The 15,320-nt window shown below is 36.7% G+C and overlaps 1 non-coding gene across 1 annotated transcript; it reads left to right on the top strand.

Annotated features, from left to right (window-relative positions):
- The first annotated feature begins 14,805 nt into the window (after nt 1–14,805).
- Nucleotides 14,806–14,912, top strand: LOC123454277. Its single transcript, XR_006633262.1, has one exon. It is a non-coding gene; the product is annotated as a U6 spliceosomal RNA (small nuclear RNA).
- The last annotated feature ends 408 nt before the right edge of the window (nt 14,913–15,320 follow it).

Here is a 15,320-nt window from a genome sequence, read left to right as displayed (position 1 = left end):
TTATATAGCTGTATTTCCATGAATTAGCATAAGTTTAAATGCACGCATGAATGTGATAAAGATATAGGTATTTTTGTTTCAATTTTATTTAGCTCTTTGAAGTTTTATGTTCAGCCTTTCACTTCCTGTCTCTCTGATGAATCTTCAGAGTAACTTCATCTTTCCCAACAGCCTCTATTTGTCATCAGCCATAAAACACCTAACATGCCAGCACTCACACACACAGATACATTTACAAATGAGTTCAAAATATGCTTACTGTATGTTAAGAAATTAGTCACATATGCATCTTATTGTGTGTGTGTGTGTATATATATATATATATATATATATATATATACAAATACTTCATGGGAATTCTTTTAGGACTTTTTTTTTATATTATACTCCATACGCTATTTAATGGACAGTTGCCCCCTGTGGTGGTTTGACTCAAGTGTCCCCCATAAACTTAGGTGTTCACAATGCTAGGTTCCCAGCTGATGGAGATTTGGGAATTAATGCCTCCTGGAGGAAGTGTGTTGTTGGGGGCAGGCTTATGGGTGTTACATACAGTTTCCCCTTGCCAGGGTTTGGCACACCCTCCTGTTGCTGTGGTCCACCTTACGTTGGCCAGGGGGTGATGTCCACCCTCTGCTCTTGCCATCATTTTCCCTTGCCATCGAGGAGCTTCCCCTTGAGTCTGTAAGCCAAAATAAATCTCTTTTGTCCCAGAAGCTTCTCTTGGTTGGGTGATTTCTACCAGAAATATGAACTGGATCACAACACCCCCTACAAAGTTACCTACATATTCCTGTGATTGATCTCTTAGGCCTCGTGCAGAAAGAGGATGGATTGGGTTGTATCATGTATGGGAAAAGTCAGGAAAAGAGGAAGTCAGTAATCAACTGAATTGTATCTTTTCAAGCTCACATGCAGATGTCTGAAGTTCCAGGATATAACAATATAACATTCTTTGTGATTAGATATTTACAAGGGTAAACTGAAGTTAATGTGAGGTCATTAGAGTATGCTCTCTTCTAAGATGAGTGTTATTATAAACACGAGGAAAATCAGGCTTAGAAATAGACACAGTGAAAATATCTTGCAAAGAAACACAGACAGAAAGCAGTATCTATCGTTCAAGAAGCAAAGCCTGTAATAGATCATTGTTTTAACTCTTGGGAAGGAAACCAAGTCTCCTCATAATTAACCATGGACTTGTAGATTGCACAAGTGCAAGAAAATGTTTTAGGGCTGTGGAGATGGCTTAGCAGCTAAGGTATTTACCTACAAAGTCAAATGACCTCGGTTCGATTCCCCAGGACCCACATAAGCCAGATGTACAAGGTGGTACATGCATCTGAAGTTCATTTGCATTGGCTGTAGGCCCTGGTGTGTACATTCTCTTCCTCTCCCTCTACCTCACTCTCTCTCTCCCTCCCCCCAGTAATCAATGAATAAAGAAGTTAAGAAGGTGTTATGATTTCCAAGTGAAATATTAAAACCCAGTGTACAGCAACCTTACTTTCAGGCCACAGACATCATACAACCTGTATGAAGAAGCCCAGCCTCTAGCCAGGCATTATATCTATGATACTAAACAGCCATTATTATGTCATTTTTTTTTCTCTTACATGGCACATAATGAAAGAGTTTTTAAACAAAATTTATTAGTGATAAAATAAATATACATATTAACACACTTTTACTTTCAAAAATTGAAAAACTGTCAAAGAAATATAAGAGCAAAAAGAAAGGGAAGAGTGATAACAATAGAGTCTTCCAGAAACAAAGTGACCTTGATGTTTGTGACCTCGCAGTAGCTGATGCTACCTATACAGTTCTGTGTCATAGGAAGAAAAATGACATCAAAATAGAAGAGAGATTACTTGGAAAGAAGAAAGGATTTGGTGGAAAAGGGAGTATGGGAAGGGAGACAAAGGAAGGTGATGGGTGTGGATTATGATCATAGTATGCTGTTTAAATACATGGAAGTTGTCAATAAATTTCTTTTAAATGTAACAATTCACTAAACTATTCATTACTAATAAAAAAATTCCTGAATAACACATATTCTAGTCATCAAAACTGCACCGTTTAGTGTAAGCCTTTTAAGTAAGGAGGAGACTACAATCAATGAAATATGCTGAGAAGGAAGCATGGCTCTTCCACAAGGAAGGAAAAGAAGATTAATATGAAAACAAGTCTTAACACCTAGTTTCTGATGTCACGGACCCTTAGAACAGGATTGCCTCTGAGGTAAGTAGAAGAAGGTGCCAGCCCCTTCATTCCTGTGAATTATGCTTGTACCTTTCAAGACTATTTCTGAGTAGAAAAGTAAATTTGTTTAATATACACTATTAACATTTTTCCTAGCAATTAACTGTCTTTATGGCCTCTGCTTCCTTCCTCTTCTCAAATATACACAGCCTGCTTCATTCCTGTGACCCAGTCACCTTTCTCTTTAGATCTCCATCTACTGAACTGATATTCTCTCCTATTCTTGGAGTTTTTCTTGTTTACTTTTATGTGACTACATTTTCCCTCCACAGTCCTTTTATCCAATAACTGACAATAACCACTGGCTGCCCTTAGGTTTAAGAAATGCATACAAGTTCTTTTATTAGACCTCTCTTCCCATTGCTCATAGTTCAGTCAATTCTTCTTTTCTATTCAGAAGGCCAATGAAATATCTCCCATATGCATACAAAAGAAGAACAATATGTCTATTCTAAATACAATGAACATGAAAATAACTAGAGAAAAATCAACCACGCAAAGCCAATCATTCAAGAATGAACATAATGTGGATGAAGCTTCTTTGGGTATGAGATAGGACTTCTGCTGGGGACTTTCCTCTTATTTTATATCCTGTTTGAAATAAAAATCAACATAATAGTGACTTTTTATGTCAACCATTGCCAAGACAATTTCTCACTATCCTTTAAACTTCCAAAAAAAGACAGATGCTAATTAAAAGAGGAGATACCAAAAAGTAGAGTCATCTCTAAATGTGGGTGAGAGTGTGGAGTGGGTGCTTGCTGTTCTGAGAACATCTTAACCCTCTGACAATCCAGTCTAGAAGCACACACATGGATACCCTGGAGCGGGTGTTTGGGAATGCACATGCAGAGCTCCACATTCATGTCAAGCTAAGTGCACACTGATAAGGATGAGGAGCTTCCTATGGAACACAGTTGGAAAGACATCATTCCCCTTTTGTCACACTCACTTTAGAAAACTTGAAAGTATTGGTTCTTACTGCTTCTTTCAAACATCTGAAGTAATTTGCAAGAGCAAAATAAAGTTTTGTCAGTTTCAAGACATAGGCCAGACTCAGTATCATCTTCTCTTAGAAATAGAAACACACACACAAACACACACTCCTCTTATTTCTAGGTTACTGTGGGATAGTAAGGAAGTAACTTTAGTAGATATCTTGCTCTAAGTTGTAAAATGGCCTATTGCCATAAATATATCATAGGTTTGCTTTTGTTTTGGCAAACCAAATACCTACCATAGGCAGACAACACAAGTCTGAAGTAAATTCAGGAAGAGCTATGTGTGGGAAATGGAGCTAACAATACTCTTACCTGAAGAAGAATTAAACACAATTGCATCTGTTTGACTACATGAAATGACATGACATTTTTTTTTCTGTCATTGCATTTTTAGTGGATCAGCTAATGTGTGATGCAATTACATTTTTCTCTCCTTTTATTTTATTTTTTTAATTTTTTTTTAAATTTATTTATTTGAGAGCGACAGACACAGAGAGAAAGACAGACAGAGGGAGAGAGAGAGAATGGGCACTCCAGGGCTTCCAGCCTCTGCAAACGAACTCCAGATGTGTGCGCCCCCTTGTGCATCTCACTAACGTGGGACCTGGGGAACCGAGCCTTGAACCGGGGTCCTTAGGCTTCACAGGCAAGCACTTAACCGCTAAGCCATCTCTCCAGCCCTTTTCTCTCCTTTTATACATAGGGTTTCTGGGTTGAGAAAAGGCTCAGCACTGAAGCAGACCAAAAATTAACCCAACATGGCTCAGTGAAATTTTGTGGAAGAGGGGTGGAAAGAATGTCAGAGTCACATGTTGGGTCATGATATGCAGAGACATTGATCATACTCTACTCAACTTTCTTATTCTTCATCAAATGTCAAGAAGCTGAACGATGTGACTTTCATCAAAAAGTCACCAAATACCTATTGCACCAGGCCAACATGTCCCTTCTCATGTCTCATCTCATTTCCACAAGGGCAGATCATGAATTTCAGTGAACTGTCCTAATTACATTCAATGAGTGTTAGTTTCTGTTTAGAAGGGCATCTGCACATCCAAGATTTTTTCCCTAACTTCAATGATGCTGTGCTGAAAATTTGTCTGGATTTGGAAGAAAAATATGAGGAATATTTTTTTGTTGATTTACCAGGGGTTTCTTTTCTCATTGCTACATTCCAACTCCATTAAGTAGGCAAATGTGACTCTACATTCTTCCCAAATTCCAAATGTTGGAGGCGAAAGTTGCAGGGGAATCCTTGCCAAATTTGGCTTATGGTAAGAAAATGTGTATCAGTTTCTTCTAGTGACCACCTTTGAGGTCTGACGGTGGAGATGAAGAAGAATAATCTGAGATCAAACCATAGAAGCTCAGGATATAATGGAGCCAACCATGAGCTGAAAGTATAGAAATGCATCACAAGCATTTAAGTGATTCACATGGGATAGTCAGTGAACGAGTTCTGCTTTAAACAGTCTTGATTTGTACACATTTCATTTTGTCTTTATGAATGAGTATTTCTTATCAGATGTATCACTTATTGTATTCAATATCTAGACATATAATCTCTGGAATTTAATGTATATTATTGTATGGCAAGCAATAAGAAGAGATCTGTGTAAGAGATTCTGTTCTCCCCTGAGAAGCAGTCTGTCACATCACTCCTTCGTGCAAGTTTGCTGGGGAAACCAAACCTACAGGCTTTCCCCAAGGAAAGGAACCAAGGAAAGGAAAGAGTAGTGAGAAAATTCTTTAAGGAGTAGAACATGTATTCCCTGAAGCAGTGGGACCTTATAATGGAGAATAATGTTTAACTACTTGTTTGGATGTTGGGAAGAAGTGAATGTGGTACCTAAGACATGTGAAAAAAAATGATGAGTAACTCTAATTAACAGAATATCTACTCCAATCACTATGATCCAGTTTATTCAGCAACCACAGTGAAGGAGCCAATAAGCTAGAAGAGGTAGGCACACTGGAATGCTCAAGGGACTCTTGGAAAAGTGCAGCATAACTACCAGGGGATTACTCAGATATGTAGACAGTGGGCTTAGCATACAGCTACTTAAGATGATGGGGCTGAATAATTGGAGACAATTAAAGTATTTGCCATTCTAGCTGGAGTATCCAAGTTTGATACCCACACTCAAGCTGGAAGTATTTTTTCTGGTCATTTTATTATTTTTGTTTTATTATTTTTGTAGTCAGTAAATACAGTCAAGTTGGTACTATTGTTAGCCTCTTCCCTCCTCCACAGTGACCCTCCTTGTTAGGGTAAATAGGTCGTGCATTGTGGAGTTAGCCTTTAGTTTTTGGTAGGAGGAAATATCTCTGTGTTTCATGAGTCAACAGATGGCTCTGACATTCTTTCTGCTCCCTCTTCCACAAATTTCCCTGAGCCATATTGGGTTCATATTAGGTCTGCTTCCCTGTTGAGATCTTGGGCACCTCTGTTTCTCCGGATGTCTGGTTTGGTAGGAGTTGATTGTTCTCTGTTTATATCTCCTTCATTGTTGTGCTGGTTCCCAGTTCTCCAAGAAAACAGCATTCTTACATGTTTCTCCAATTATTTGTAGTTTCAGCTGGGGCCCTTTTGAGGTACGATGGGGTGGTTCTCTCCTTAGGCTTTGTGTCTATCTTAAAAAGAAAAGTAGGTTCACCAAAGGAGAGTAAAGTTAGCACCAAGTGAATGTGATAACCATTGTTTTTTAGAGAGCTCAATGGAGAGCGGGCTTATTTTTGGATAGGGTTCTGACTTGTTTCCCAGCTCCAGCTGTGAGTTCCATTCCATTGAGCAGATCAGTTAGCCAAATCGAGAACAGCTGGTTTCCCACCATGGCTGTGCACAACTATTGCACTTGTATGAGCATCACGTCAGATCGTTTGCTGCTAAGTAAGTTAGACCACGTGTTGCTTGGACAGCTATTGGCCATTATCCCCCAGTCACTCATGTAGCAACTTCTGGCACTGGATGTGCTGTCTGGGAACTGACTCTCTCAAAGCTGGAAGTCTTGACAGTCTTTTATAATCCCGTTGTGTTGTCGCTGACGTCAAGATGGGAGATGAGGCATGAGAATTTCCCAGAAGCTCATTATGAGCACAAGAGAATATAGCAGGGTAAAAATCCATAGCAGGGAACTCTCCCTCATATGTGGTGGCCAGGAGTGTACCAACCCAAAACCCAAAATTTGTCCTTTTACCCAAGCACATACACACACACACACACAAAACAACAACAACAAAAAAAACACTGGTGTGCTCATGTTTTTAAAAAATAATTTATTTTATTTATTTGATAGAGAGAGGGGAAAGACAGAGAGAGAGAGAAAGAGAGAGAGATATATAGAGAAAAATTGGGTGCTACAGGGCCTTCAGCCACGGTAAAGTAACTCCAAAAGTATGTACTACCTTTTCCACTTTTCTTACTTGGGTCCTGGGGAATTGAACCTGGGTGCTTAGGCTTTGTAGGCAAATGACTTAATCACTAAAGCCATCTCTTCAGCCATCATGCTTAAATTCACATACACACTCACATGTGCATACACACCTGCATGCACACATGTGCATGTACACACACACATGATAAAATTTTAAAAATTTAAAATAAAAAAAATTGAAATATAACAAACCCCCAAATAATTAAAACTTAAATGCACAATGAAGGCAGAGCCATTCTCATTTACTTTTACAAACAACTGTGTGTGCATCATAGCATGTGTGGTGCATGTATGTGCATGTGGTGTGTTCATGTGTGAGTCCAGACGTGCATATCCCATGTGCATAAATATGGAGGGCAGAGAAGGATGCCGGCTGTACTCGATCAGACTTCTGGCTGAGTGTCTGGAGACAATGTCTCTCAATTGACATGGAGACTCACACTGGTTTTCATCAAACTGGCTCAGTAGTGAGCTCCAGCAGCCCTCCTCTCTGCGCTTCCCAGTGCTGGGGTTTCAGTGGTGTGCAGCCACACCCAGCTTACGTGTGTGATAGATGTGCACTCCTGTCCTCAAACTTTCATACCAAGAGCTCTGAATCAGTCCAGTTCATCTCCTCAGACTCCACAAGGTGTTTCTTGCAAAGACTGCCTATACTCCTTCAAACAACTGCACTGCAGCACTGATTCTGAATTTATAGCTCAAGCATATTGCTCTGCATACACCATCTTGCTATGTTCAACCACCAAACATTTCAGGAAACACCTCAGCGCATGTCTGAGACTTCTATGCCCTGAACTTCAGTATTATTTACTGCACATGCAAAGAACTCTTCTCATATATAAACATAGCTGTTTAATTGCAGAAAACAAATACTATTAGTATTGCCTATCAGGATTCCTTGGCGCGTATCAAATCCGTCCATAATCCTGGATTTCATTATTAGAATATCTGATGTTCAAAATTTCTGTTTGACAGTGTAAGAGGACACCTGTGGTATGAAAGTGGAAAGGGGAATTCTGGGGATGAAAGGACACAAGCTGCAGCTCGTGGAGAGAGAGAGGGAAAAGACATGGAAACAGAGGATCCCTACATGTGGCATCAAAACTCAATAGTGAGACTGGTTATTTTGTAAGCTAACTAAAAAAAAAAAAAAAAAAAAAAGAAATTTCTCTTTGAATTTCTGACTTGTACTCATAAAAATTATTAAATTATATTTGAATTGGAATTAGGACAGAATTTCTTCCAATTCTGAATTTGCCCTAAATATCCTTCTAAAATTCTGTATGACTCAGATTCTGAAACATTTGGGAGCTAAGCTGTGCCCATAAGGATCAAATAGCCAAAAGTTTATTCTTTGTGTAAAAACAAATTAATGCATCCATCTCATGAATACACAAATTTGCTTTCATCTTTAATGCATGTTAAAATTGTATGTATATCAAATAATTGCATCAAAATATTTTTATTAATTATCAATAAATTTTTACCTGTGTCACTTTTTAAATACTTATGTGCCTGTAATTATGTGAAACAATAACCCTCTAAGGCAGAGAGTGATCATAAGTGCAGAATGCTTAAGGAACCCTGGACCAGCAGACACATGGGGATACTGTAGTGACTCCGTAAGTGGAAGAGCAGGTGGGGCAAGCTGAAGAAGCTGCAAAGAGAATCACATCCCTCTGCCTGTTTTGGAGATTATCCAACTAGCCTGAGTTATCAGCAATGGACAGAATCAATCTCCAGAAAGACATCTTTTTTTTTAATATTTTTTGTTCATTTTTTATTTATTTATTTGAGAGTGACAGACAGAAAGAGAGACAGATAGAGGGAGAGAGAGAGAATGGGCGTGCCAGGGCTTCCAGCCACTGCAAACGAACTCCAGACGCGTGCGCCCCCTTGTGCATCTGGCTAACGTGGGACCTGGAGAACCGAGCCTCGAACCGGGGTCCTTAGGCTTCATAGGCAAGCGCTTAACCGCTAAGCCATCTCTCCAGCCCCAGAAAGACATCTTTTTCTGAGTTGCTATCAACCAAATACAGTGTTTGCCTCCATCTCTTAACATGGAAAGCTCCTGACCCAACGAACCCAGGCAGAGAGATGTCCCATGGAAATGGCAGACTGTCTTCTCCCTGCTACAGTCCAGAACATCAGGTATAAGTTGTCAGACCACCAACTGCTCTCCCCTGACACACACACTTACCAGGCCTAGGAAGCATCACAAGTGGAAGTGACTTGTGTGCTACATAACTTGTCAGGATAATAAATGGTTATAAAAGAAGCTAAGGGAATGGACATTGAAATTACACAAAGCACAGTTAAACTTAGTGAATTCTGAAAAACAAAAGTAATCGAAAGTCAGATTAGTCGAGATGACTCAATTAAATAAAAAGGGATTTGCATCTCTGCATAAACCTTACTGCAAGTAAAGCATCAACTACCATTGTGGAAATGCACTGTATTTTTTGCATTTCAATAAATTCTAGATTTCTCCAAATTTCTAAGCCTAGGACAATATTTATATCTAAAATTTATCAGTAAAAAATCATTTCAAAATATTTCTATAGTGTGAATTTAGAATTATACATAGCTTCTATTTTAGTATACTTCACACATCTATTTCTCCCCATTTCACTCCTATAATAAAAGAGGAATTTATTTCTTACTCCCCTATAGGACATCTTCTTTATTACTACTGCAAACTCAGCACATGCAAACTCAAATCCTCAAAACTCAAATCCTTACTTCCATATTCCTCCCATGTCCTGTCCTCCTGGAATCACTTTTCAACCTAATATCTCATATATGTGGTTAGTATTGTGATTTCAATATCAGTCTAAAGCCATAAAGACACTTTGAGACTTAATTTCTCTTTATCTCAATAGATAATAAACCTTCAATTTATATTTTATATCAGTCTCATATCTACCATGGATATAGTGTTGCATATTAAACATGTGAGTACAGCCACAATGAAATTCAAAAAAGCAAAATTTATTTACCCTAAAAGTAATCTTGATTTAACCAACATTGAATAGCAATATTGTATCACTTAAAATATTTTTTTAAATTCTGTTTAGTTTTATTTATTTATTTATTTATTTCAGAACGATAGGCAGAGAAACAAAGAGAGAGAGAATGGGCACACCAGGCCTCCAGCAACTACCAACAAACTCCAGACACTTGCGCCAACTTATGCATCTGGTTTATGCGGGTACTGGGGAAGCGAGGCTCGAAGTGGGGTCCTTAGGCTTCACAGTGAGGTGCTAAACTGTTAACCCATCTCTCTAGCCCCACTTAAAATATCTCTTATTCACTCCACTATCTTCCAATATCTATGTTATGTGTTACTTTATTTCATTTTGTTATAAAGCTATTTATCTTCTATAGTGAGGTATTAACAATTTTTTTGTAATTCTTGCCAAATATGACATTTAATATACATTTTCTTCATTAATTGGTGTGGTCATTCCATTTCTGATCACCCACAAATCTTCTCTTCACTGCTACTTATGTTTCTTCGTCACAGCATACACTTGTGACTCAAAACCTAGTTATCTCACAATGGACACAGAAAAGTTAATATTTTAATTAAGCATTTATTGACTACCTGAGATCATTGTCCTGCTGAAAAATGGTTATAATTCTAGCTTCTAAACAAATAGGAGTCCTCTAAAAAATAAAGCTTAATTATGTACAGTACAAATTGAAAAGGGGGAAAAATTCTGTTTTTCTATACTGCGAGAATCAGCAAAGATTTGTGGGGCTAAAGGAATGAAAGGAAAAGTACTGACTTTATTACAAAGCCAGAGCTAGAACACAGACCTCTCGTCAAGGCTTCAGCCCCAGGTCAACTGGTTCTAGAATCTGTGAAGATAGAACTCAATGTAATGGCAGTGGTGCTGGGAATGTGGATGAAAGAAAGAAAACTGAACATAGCCCTTAGCTGAGCAGCCACCATGGGCAAGGCACAGGTCAGGAACATGGGCAGTGCAGAAAGCAGCAGAGAGGAAGCAGCTCTCTAGTCCTCCTTATGACTTTCCACATGCAAAACCTGTCCATTACTTAGCTGGAAGAAAAAAGGAAGATATGAAAACCTGGGAGCAGCATCATAATATCACATTGGGTGGTAATTTTGTAGTATCAGAAAATGTGGCTGCAGAATGTGCATACTTGACAGGCTTTCAAGTAGAAAAGTAGATTTTTCAATAGAAAAATCAATGCTGAATTTCATTGACTATATTGAAATCTTATTCCTGCTTAGAAACTGATCACATAATTTTGTGTGTATTGTTTAGTAACCTTTTGATTTATAGATTTTTTAAACTGAAAATATTTTATAAAGATCATTAACTAATCACTTTAATCAACTAATTGCTAAATTTACTTATTGGCATAATAATGACATATTTAATGCAATTTCAGGGATGTCCAAACTCAACCACTCTCCAAACTTTCCTGTGATTTAAACATATCTACACTTAGCTTTTACTCCAGTGGTATGGATAGTCATGAAGTTGCATTATGTTCAGTCATTGTCCAATTTATCAAATTAATCTGATCACACATGCACATTAACAATTAATCCTCATCATAACTGGAAAGTTTTGAATTTATCATATAAACTACTAAATTTCCAAACTTACATTGGTTCCTTTTCAGCTCTTTTAAGCCTATCAGACATTAATGCTCAAAGGGAATATAAACTTTAAGATCCAGCACTAGATCATTTGGCAATAAAAGTATATTAATGTTTTAATGAGTGCATTAAATGGCTTTATTTGACATTGCTGCTCTCACAAGGTTATTTAATCATCTTCCAACATATTAGATACTATCATCATTTTACTCCATCGTCTGTGAGTAGTATAAAATAACTCCACCACATACACACAGTGGATATTGTCCCAAACTCCAAGTACATAAACCAAGGCTAGAAGTTTTAATGTAAACATATGTAAGAAAAAGGTGAGTACACATGCTGAAACCCACATATTAGTAGGTTTCATGGAAAGATAGTGACCAGGCATAGCACAAGGACTGAAGAAACCAGTCTTTAAAAATGGCCTGAAAGAGCCATTTACTTTTCTCTAAGTCATCACCAATTAAATAAGCAAAAATTTAAATATTATCATATTCCAATTGTAATAGAAACAGAAGAATCAAACATCAAACCTCATAAAGAATTAACAATAGAAGTCAAGTATTCAAAACTCGACCATTATGGAGTTGGCTCAGTTGTTGGGCTCACTTAAACAGACATACGAAAAATCCAATCTAAGAACACAAAACCAGCATCGCTTCTACTTTCCCTGAGCCACAACCCACATTACATTATCATCATAGTCTATGTGAAGATGGCCTGTGTTTCCTGAGATTGGCTTATTATGTCTGTGCAAGCTTATTTGCCAAAAAGGGAGTCCAGACAATGAACCTTGGATTCCTCTATCAAAATGTAGTCCCAGGCAATCATGAGAATAGGAAATGAAAAATTCATGAAAAAATTGTGCCTCTTTGAAAAATCAAGGAACTGGCATGCAAAGTATTATAAAACAAAACTAATTTTCCATGGATGAGAAACAGTTCAGACTTTTCTCTTCATTAGAGTGCGTGAACAAATATCAGCTTTCATCACCGGACTCAAAGTGTGAGTTGTAGAATACAATAAAATTGGGCTGGAGAGATGGCTTAGCGGTTAAGCGCTTGCCTGTGAAGCCTAAGGACCCCGGTTCGAGGCTTGGTTCCCCAGGTCCCACGTTAGCTAGATGCACAAGGGGGCGCACACGTCTGGAGTTCGTCTGCAGAGGCTGGAAGCCCTGGCGCGCCCATTCTCTCTCTCTCCTTCTATCTGTCTTTCTCTCTATGTCTGTCACTCTCAAATAAATAAATAAAAAATGAACAAAAAAAATTAAAAACAGAATACAATAAAATTAAAATACAAACAAATAAAAAGAAAGTATACAAAATATACACACTCCAATAATATAGATTTCTATATTGAAATTAAGTGAATCTTCCAGAAGAAACTTGCCAATAAGAGGAAACCAGATTTACAGCCTAAAAACAATATAAATCACTGCTGAATTTTGGGAGGCAGGAGAAAGTTCTAATAGAAATACTAAATATATATATATAACAGTAGCTTCATACCTCTGGAAGACAGAATGACAAGAAAAATAAATTGCTAAAACTGTAAGAAAAATAGTTTATAATTATGGTTAATTTATGCAGAGAAGCCCATGATTATGTGGAAATACTCCAATATTTAAGTGAGATCATTTAAATATATGTTTTATACATTCTAGCTGAGCCCTCTCCTGTGTTCCACCATTCAGTATAAAAAGAAACTAAGACAATGGATGTTAAATTATCTTATACTTGAAAAACAATACTTCTTAGAGAAAGAGGCTACTTTTTGCAGGATGTTCACACAATGTTTGGTTCAAGAGGTGTGTCTCTAAAGAATGAATAAAAAAAAGAGAGAATTTGGAGAGTCATAGAGATATGGAGAAGAAAATGAGATAAAATTAAACATTTAAGTCAAAATAATCGCAGAATTCTTTTCATCTTCATGAGTGCCTGAAAATTAATTGGACAGTACACAAAATAAACAATAAAGGAAATGAGATAATTATGGTCTCTAATGATGAAAATAGAAATCAACAAAGGGAATGTAGTCATAGCATTGTCTTACTTTTGGATTTGGATATTTATTCAGATAATGGATAAGAGCCTAAATATTGGTTGTAGAATTTTACATAGAATGCAATAAAATATGATAAAAATTAAGTATGCAATCAAGAGACATTTTGAGATATTTTACATATATGAACATGTTCATAAAGGGAGAAATTTTATTCAATTAGTGTACAGAAGTAAAGAAACAGACAATATTAATGGCTTCAAATAAGTAGAATGAATTTAATATGAGAAAAACTCAGAGTGATTGATGTTTATAATTTCAGGTAAGGAGTCTCCTTTGATTCTTCTCATATTTATTTTTCATTCTTTTAATTAAAATATATCAAGGCTGTGAAGATGGCTCAGCTGTTAGACACTTGCATGAAAAGTTGGCCAGCCCAGGTTTCATTTCCTGGTACCCAATGTAAAGCCAGATGCACAAATTGACTCATGTGTCTCGAGATTTTTGCAGCCACAAGAAGCCTGGTATGCCCATAAGTATTTTCTTTCTTTCTCTTTCTCTCTCTTTATCTCTCTCTCTTCCACCTCCCCCATCTCAATTAATTAAGAACACTAAATATATATATATATATATATTTAGTGTTCTTAATAATAATATAATATATTAATATTAATAATTAATAATAATTAATAATTAATAATAATAATATAATAATATATATATTAAAGCCATGTTGTATTTGCAAAAGCAAATTAATAAAGATGTACCTATTAGTCTTGTTAGCATTTAATTTAGGAAGAGATTCTGAAAGCATGTAAATTATGCTTAGTATATTCCAAATGAAAGGAATTATTTAATTTCAAAAGTTTAAAATAAAAAAAATAAACAAGATGAAGGAAAATATGTACATAATTATGAAAGAAAAGCCAGGAAATATGTACCACTCCTAGTACCCATGATATGCTTTATTGATCCACAGGCAAAAGCTTACAAGAATAGGTAGTGACTTTGCTATAAATATGTACTTGACAAGTCAAAATTGGACATAACATTGGTAAGAAATAGGGGGAACTCTTCATGATATAGGAGTGGGCAAAGACTTCCTGAATAATGCCCCCATAACGATAACCCAGAAAAATCAAACAATAACTCAACCAGTGGGATCTCATGAAGTTTTAAAGCTTTTCTACAGCAGACACACATACCAGGACAGAGGCAACAAACAGCACACAGAATGGAAGAAAATCTTAAATGATGTATCATTAATAGAGGACTAATATCTAAAATCTACAAAGAATTCAAAAAAAAATAAACAAAAAATAAGCAAACAATACACTCTAAACATGGTGCAGAGAGCTGAATAAATATTTCTCAGTGGAAGAAATACAAATATCTGACACTCATTTAAGGAAATTTTCAACATCCTTAACCATGATAGGAATACAAATTAAAAAAAAAAAATCTAAGGGTGCTCGCTTCAGCAGCACATATACTAAAATTAGAATGATACAGAAAAGATTAGCATGGCCCCGGCACAAGGATGTCATGCAAAATTGTGAATTGTTCCATTTTTTTTAAAGAAAGAAAACTATGAGATTCCTTATTCGAGTCAGGATGGCAATCAAAAAAAAAAAAAAAAAGAAAGAAAAGAAAAGAAATATTGGCAAGTATGTGGGAAAGAGGAACCCTTATTCTCTGCTCATGGGAGTTAAAAATTGTACAACCACTATATAAATCAATGTGGAGATTCATAAAAACACAGCTACTAACTGACCCAGCTATTCCTCTATTGGGCATCTACCCTAAAGGCTCTACTCTTCATTGCATAGATATTTTCCGTGCCATGTTTACAGCTGCTCAATTCACAGCAGCCAAAACCTTAAATCATCCCAGATGCCCATCATTGGAGATGTGGCACATATCACAATGGAATTCTACTCTACAGTAAGGAAACATGATACAATGAAATCTGAAGGAAAATGG

The sequence above is a fragment of the Jaculus jaculus genome, chromosome 13, assembly GCF_020740685.1.
Source record: "Jaculus jaculus isolate mJacJac1 chromosome 13, mJacJac1.mat.Y.cur, whole genome shotgun sequence".
NCBI lineage: Eukaryota > Metazoa > Chordata > Mammalia > Rodentia > Dipodidae > Jaculus > Jaculus jaculus.
The sequence above is the reverse complement of the archived record's forward strand: the minus strand, read 5'-3'. Positions and strand labels throughout refer to the sequence as shown.